The sequence below is a fragment of the Bidens hawaiensis genome, unplaced genomic scaffold (genome assembly GCF_021521415.1).
Source record: "Bidens hawaiensis isolate Kalapana, Puna unplaced genomic scaffold, B.hawaiensis_p1.1 tig00018748_1, whole genome shotgun sequence".
Classification (NCBI taxonomy): domain Eukaryota; kingdom Viridiplantae; phylum Streptophyta; class Magnoliopsida; order Asterales; family Asteraceae; genus Bidens; species Bidens hawaiensis.
This window is the reverse complement of record NW_027492841.1, coordinates 73,950-81,269: the sequence shown is the minus strand read 5'-3', so window position 1 is coordinate 81,269 and position 7,320 is coordinate 73,950.

Below are 7,320 nucleotides of genomic sequence, written 5' to 3'. Positions count from 1 at the left end.
TTATACTTAGATATACTGTGAATGTTGATAGGGTTTATAATGCTATTCTACATATATTTCCAGTGATTCAAAACCAACACCAGCTTCTTGTAACATTGCTTTTGTGCAATGCAGCTGTCATTGAGGTAATACTTTCTTCTTTTGAAATTATTTATCAACTATCAGATTATTATTCTTATTATTTGTTTTATTGTCCTATATTTTGCATGCTGTATTTGCATATCAGCAGAGTGCACTGAAATTTGTTGATACATCTCAACCATTTGCTGGCGAGAGCCTGGTTGAATGTGTTGGCTTATTATAAACTATTCAAGGTTACATACATTAGTTCTCTTTATTTTATTTAACTTAAATTCATTGTTTATAATCATCATATACTTTTAGGCCCGACCTCTTCTGAATCAAGCGCTTGAAAACAAAGATTTTGATGAATTTGTAGATCCAAGGTTGAGAAAGAACTACGTGCAGGTAGAACTCATGCTTTAATAGTTGTTTGTAACTCATTTGGCTTGCTTCATGCTTTAATAGTTGTTTGTAACTCATTTTTTTTGTTATATAAATTGCATTTACTTGGTATTCATATTACAAAATTGTTGTTACTAATGAGTTTTTGTTTTATGCTTTATAATATTAGTTCAATTTTGATGTTTACAGAATATTAGAACAAATGTTTTAACAACTCAAGCGATTTAGGATAACCAATGCAGTAGAAAACTAATATTAATAATACTTTAAATTGTTTCTTAGGTGAACATATGCAATTGGTAATGTAAACATCTGCAAGTTAATTAGGCTCTTCATTGCTACATAAGCTTAAACAATTGTAATTTGGTTGGTAAAAAAAGCATGGTCAGAAATTAGTAGTCTAATAATAGAAGAACAAAAGAAATTTACACATCTGTATAACTTACATGTTTCTTTAATAACCATAAAGTTTCTAAGTTAATCATACACTTGACCCATTGAAACTGTTTTAATATAGTCTATAGTAATACTTGATCAATGCATTTTAACTATGCATGTTTATTAATGATTAGGTTGATGTTGTACATCCAGTTGGATTTTGCAGTCAAAAAGAAATGAAATAAGGTCCCAATATTCAATCTCAAATCCTAACTCATGATCATTAGCAATTGTTAGTGTGGAACGCGTATGTCATTGGTGAGCTCACTATCCTTTCCAATTCTGAACTTCATGAATTATTTCTTCATTTATTAGATTTTGAAACTCCTACATTCTTCCTCTAACTATGTGATTTTTTATTTTGGTTTAATTATTAAAGAATCGAAGTTAACCCGGTAATAGGATCACTTTTTTGTTTGGTTAACGGGAAAAAATAGGTTTTTATTATCTAGTCAAATTTGATCCGCCAACAAGTCAACTTTTTGTTTCATTAATGAGTGAAAGAAAAGTTTTTATTATATGGTCAAGGTATATATGCTAAATTTATTGGAACTTTTATTCATTCTGAATTTTTATTTTTTATTAGGGGAAACAGATAATGTTCGGGAAAACCCGTGAGGTTTATATTGTTTGGTTAAGGGTTTGAAACCCTAGGTTTAACGGCTCGGTTCTTGATTTAGCTTTGTTATTTATTGTGCTTTTTATTCATGATAATCATAAGTAGGGGTGTTGACGGTTCCGTTTCAAACCGTGAAACCGCACAAACCGATCTTCGGTTTGGTTTCACTGTTGTTTTTTGTTTTTAACTTTCAGTCGGTTGATTTACAAATTTTCAAACCGTAACAAACGGTTTGGTTCACGGTTTATACTAGAAACCGTTCGTATAAAATCGGATAGAACCGTAAGATTTGGCAATATATTCAAGTTTTTGATATATATTTTATAATACAAGATATTTAGTTATCTATATTTTATATTTGGTTCAATTAATATAAATATGGGCCAGGTCTATTTTTAGCTTTAACAGTTTATAGTGTCACACCCCGACTCAAGGCGGAACATACAGGGACGTAACGTATTGATTGGACAGTAGCTCGAAAGACACTAATTAAAGTGACAATAATGATTCAATTCATTAATATCAAAACAAGTACACAAATTCAATAAACAGAACAACAATTACATCATGTTTTGTATTTTGAATAATATCCTAAGGTAAAACTAAATTCTTCAATCTTGAACAATGTAAATTACTTGTACCTGTAGCATGTATAAAAATAGAGTTTGTCAACACGAATGTTGGTGAGAATACATAAGTTTTTTGGTTGAGATACATATATAGATAAAAACCACAATTCATATATAAATGATGAGTATTACTATTTCTATGAAAATGTAAACAACTAAATAGATGTGAACCCGTTCTTATTGATATGAAATCAATATACTTGGGTAAATGTATGATCATACTAGATGAGGATAGATGAGGATGAGATACCAACCACAAAACATAAAATAAATAATTAAGCATATAGAATATTATCATAGAGCATGCAATAGTCATACAAACATATATTGAATTGTGTTTTGAATAGATGTGGAAATAAAAATGTGTAATGTAAATAGGGTATACATGCCACCCCAAAATTATAAAAGATGAAAAAGGGGGAAATGTAAACTCACCTTAACGAGTGTATTAACAAAGATGAAATGACGATAAAAATTTAGATAGAAACGATCAACTCCTCGAGATACGTCAATAAAAGTTCCTAGTTGTTAACGATAATTAATTATAACGAAACAATAACAGAACTTATGACGGATTTGGGATCCGATAGGGTTTTAAGTAAAATTGTAATTGAAACATTATTACTTTAATTCTTGTTAAACTTTGTAAATAATAAGTAATGAGAGTATAAAGTAACAAAATAAAAATGTAATGAGACCGGAAAGTCTACATCATATGAAATTTAGACTAAAAAAAATGTTGATTTGCTTATAGTTTAGTAGTCATCTGGTGACGAAAATGTTTTAGTATTTTATAAACCTATAATATATTTGTAACTATGGACAAAAAAATATTACACAACTTTTGGAAATAAATATTTTATCACTAACATTACACCAACAAGATTGGTAACTTTATTTCCAAGACTTTTAAATGTGTAACAGTTTGCGACATCACAAGTTTATATATCCAAAATAGAACGTAGGTTTCATAATACTGATCATTATATTTTAAGTTTAAAGAAAACAAATAAATAAATAAATGAGTTATAGGTCTGATGATTAAATAAAAAAAGACAATAGAGGAAACTTAAAAAGAAAGATATAAGACAAAGAAGAAAGTAGACTCTGGTTATCTTTGTCAAACTTTAAAATTATTATCAATCAACTTCATATCAAGAATTCGATATGGACAATAACAGTCAGTGTTGAACGCTATGGGAATTTTTCTCATAATGTAAAAAAAAAAAGATTTGAACGATGTTCAATTACCTGGAATCGGTGTGGGTATTAAAGATTGGTGGAGCTCGCCGGAGTAACGGCAGCGGCGACTTGAATTCTATAACCAGGCCGATTTCGAATGAAACAATAGGTATGAGAGTTAAATGTGTCTAGTAAATGAGAGACCTTTCTGTATTTATAGGATTTATAACGCGTTTCGTATTTTTGGAATCCCGTGATTTACGCCGGGGATTTTATAGGAAATATTAGTAGCTGTATTTACGAGTCGAAACGTTATTCTCGGTTTGCATTTACGAGTCAAAGAGTGTCTTTAGTTGACGGTTTCGGGTCATAAATAAGGTTTAAACAATCGTCGGATTGAATACGGTGGTGGCCGAAATCTTGCACGGGAAGGTATACGAAGAAGAAGGTAAAATAAATAAATATTTCACAAGCCCCCCTTAAGCTTTAATAATTTTGCATTTCAATTAAAATTTAAAATTTCCAAAATAACCCTTCGGTTTTATAAAAGAACTATTTCTATTGAAAATCTCGGATAACGAATTCACGTATTAAATACTCGCATAAAAAAATATTTAAAATAGGTCGGGTTTCGGGTTTGAAAACAGCGAATGTTACATATAGTAGCAACCCCATAAATCCGCAATCTAAGTGGATTTTATTTGTTTAATTGAACTGTGATGGTTTTCAGCCAACTCTCATGCCCCTAAACTATTTAGCTACTTGTCTTCAAAAATTTCATGAAACATTGCATTAACTTAAGATTTAAGTAGTTATATTATTAAGACTTGCGTTGTTTAATTGTTTCATGAGACAGTTGTTCATAAGAATGTTTAAGAAAGCGGTTGTGAAATATATTTATTTTAAAAAGCTCCAACCTCCTAACCGAACCGCTTTGCTTCTCTAGAAGTTGCTTCTATTCTTTGAAACTTTATTTGTATTTTAAAAATTGTGTAAAAATAATTCCCTAATTATATTATATAAATTAATAAATAAAATTCTCACACCTTTTCATTTGATACTTACAGGGTACCACCATGCAAGCAAATATCCTTAGGAGATTGTTTCCTCAGTTTGAGGATGAGCATCTTAATGATGAGCATCTTCTGAATAAATCATGAATCAGGTTAGTTTTATGACTTATCATAATATTTATCTTTTATATTAATAATAATATCGGTTTCGTTTTATTTTACTTGTAAGTAGGATTTGTTTTGCTTATGCTTAAATTACATTTTAACACTTTTTTTAAGACTCATGCCTCTATTATATAATAACTTATCGGTTACAGCTTTTTTAAACATTGTAAAAAAATATAAAATCGATAACTAGCTTTTGACCTATATACCATTTTTATATTCAAAGTCAATTTTTTTGTATTTCAAGACTTTGCAAGAAAGTGTTATCTAAGAAACTTCTCAATTTCTTCATATTTCAATATTACTTAAAATAACTTCTTTCAACTTACATATTTTTGAAATTTGAAATAGTGGTAAACTATTAAGACAAATACACATTTTGACCAAACAATTATGTAACACTCTTAACAAAACAAATTATGCATCATTATCTGTTTGATACATATTTAAAATAAACGCAACACTCTTTTTACTTTTTCCTTGTAAAATCTCAGTTACTAATTTATTTACTATTTTAAACCACTCCATATCAATTGTCTCTTTTTAGTTTGTGTGTCAAACATATCACTTATTCACTTTTAATTAGCGGGTCGACCTTATCATTTTAATCAAATGGTTCAAGCTCACCATATTTAGCATACAAGTCAAAGATAGCATTTTTAGTGAACGGTCCAAAAATATAATTTTAGTGAACATTTTTTTTAGTTTAATTTTCGTATCAGTTGGCCTTTTGTATTTTGGTTCTTTGGGTTGATGTTATGACAATATTTAATGTCTTTTGTCTTGGTTATTTATGATTTTGCATAGAACCTTTTATGTTTTTCTGTATTGTTATCTATTATTGTTATCTATCAATGGTCATTAGGCTTGCTTATCTACACTTTGTATAACATGTTACTTATTGAGCATGCCATAAAATTTAGCATTTTTAGTCATCACAAGGCCAATGGCCAAACTTGATAATATGTATGTAGAAGGATTCCAAAATTATTGAGAACTACCAATATATCACATTAATAACATCATTTCTCCACGCTATCCAATAGTTTTTATTTATATATATTAACTTTTATTTCCGTGTTATTTGATCATGTTATTTGATGGTTTTTTCTTCTCAATGTATGTTTAAGCATAATAAATTTTTTAATTTCGGATTTTTTGTACCAACCCTATATATAACACAGTTTGTATGAAGATTTAATGAAGACGATTGCCATCAGATCATCGAATATATGAATCGCCTTGGATTATGGAGATTTGGAAGTACTTTGTTGAAGTGTTATTGTAACAAAAATTTGTTGGGATACTAAATACCTTAAACTATTATTTTGTAACTCGTGTGTAACACGGGATATATATATATATGTATATATATATATATATATATGGAGAGGATCATGAGAGAACTAAAGAACTAATAATGAAGTATTTTAAATTTAATTAAAAAAAATATTTTTAAATGTTTTTTTCTTTCATCCTTCTTATGTGTTGTTATTCTCCACCACAAAAAAATATAAATATATAAAAAAATAAAAAGTTAACGAATAATGCATATATGCAATACACCGACTTTTTTTATAATGTGTGCATTTTGATATTTGAAATAATAGTGTTGAATAGCATATATATATAGTTGTTTATATTGTATATTTGCAATATTTTATGTTATATACAAAAATAAAAAAAATCGATATAGTACATATGTGCATTAGTGTTGTATCACATATATGCGATAATGTGTTTTGCATATAATTATTAGTGTCGTATTTGCATATATTCAATAATGTGTATTTAGATAATGTATTTGTGTTGTATTATATGCAATAAAACACTATTTTATATATACAATACACATTAATGCACATACGCATTACATCGACCTTTTTTTATTTTTTTTATTATTTTTATTTTTAGGAACAATATCATCTTATTAAAAGGAGGAAAGATACAAAAATCACAAAATAATTTTTTAAAAATAGTTAAAAATAATTATTTACTAGTTCTCTAGTTCTCTCTTTAAGAGAAGTTCTCTCTAGATCCCACCTCTATATATATATAAGTACAAAATATGTAAATATAGAAAAGTCTATGCAACATCATCCAAATAGTTTAAATGGGTAATAATCATACTAAAACGTGCATGCTAGCCCAAAACACAAAAAACATTTAAAAAAGGGCATCAAGAAACTCACATGATATAGATCACACAGTTATTAACAGGCTAGAGAACCTCTAGCTAATCACTCACAAATTCACAAGCCTGTCAAGTTATAGCACACAAAATCACTTTCTAGACCGCATCGTCTCGATCGCTCTACGAGACATCATAACATGATTGGATTGGCCCGAAGCCTCATCCAATACTTATACTCATTTACAACAGCCCCCAAATCATTAAATTACCCAAAAATTCTCTTTAATAAAAATAAGAACTAACGGGTCGCAAACAATGCCCGTCTTACATTAATTGTGCCGAATTCGCACGCTAACGAACTGTTTAATTAGCCACCAACCGAACCAGCCCCATTTTCATAAAATTTGGTGTTCTTATAGCCAACACATCAATTTATTACTACACAAGCTGATTGGGTTGGCAATTCCCTTATTCGACACACTAGTTAACAATTAAACGCAAATTCGCGCTCTAACGGCCCGATTAAGGGATCATCAACCAATTCAGCCCCAATTTAAATAAAAATTAATTTTAGTCCAGCCATTATATCAATATAAAACTACATGAACTGATCGGGTTGGAAATTCCCTCATACAATACGTGAATTGCAACAATTAACGATTAATCACCCGATAA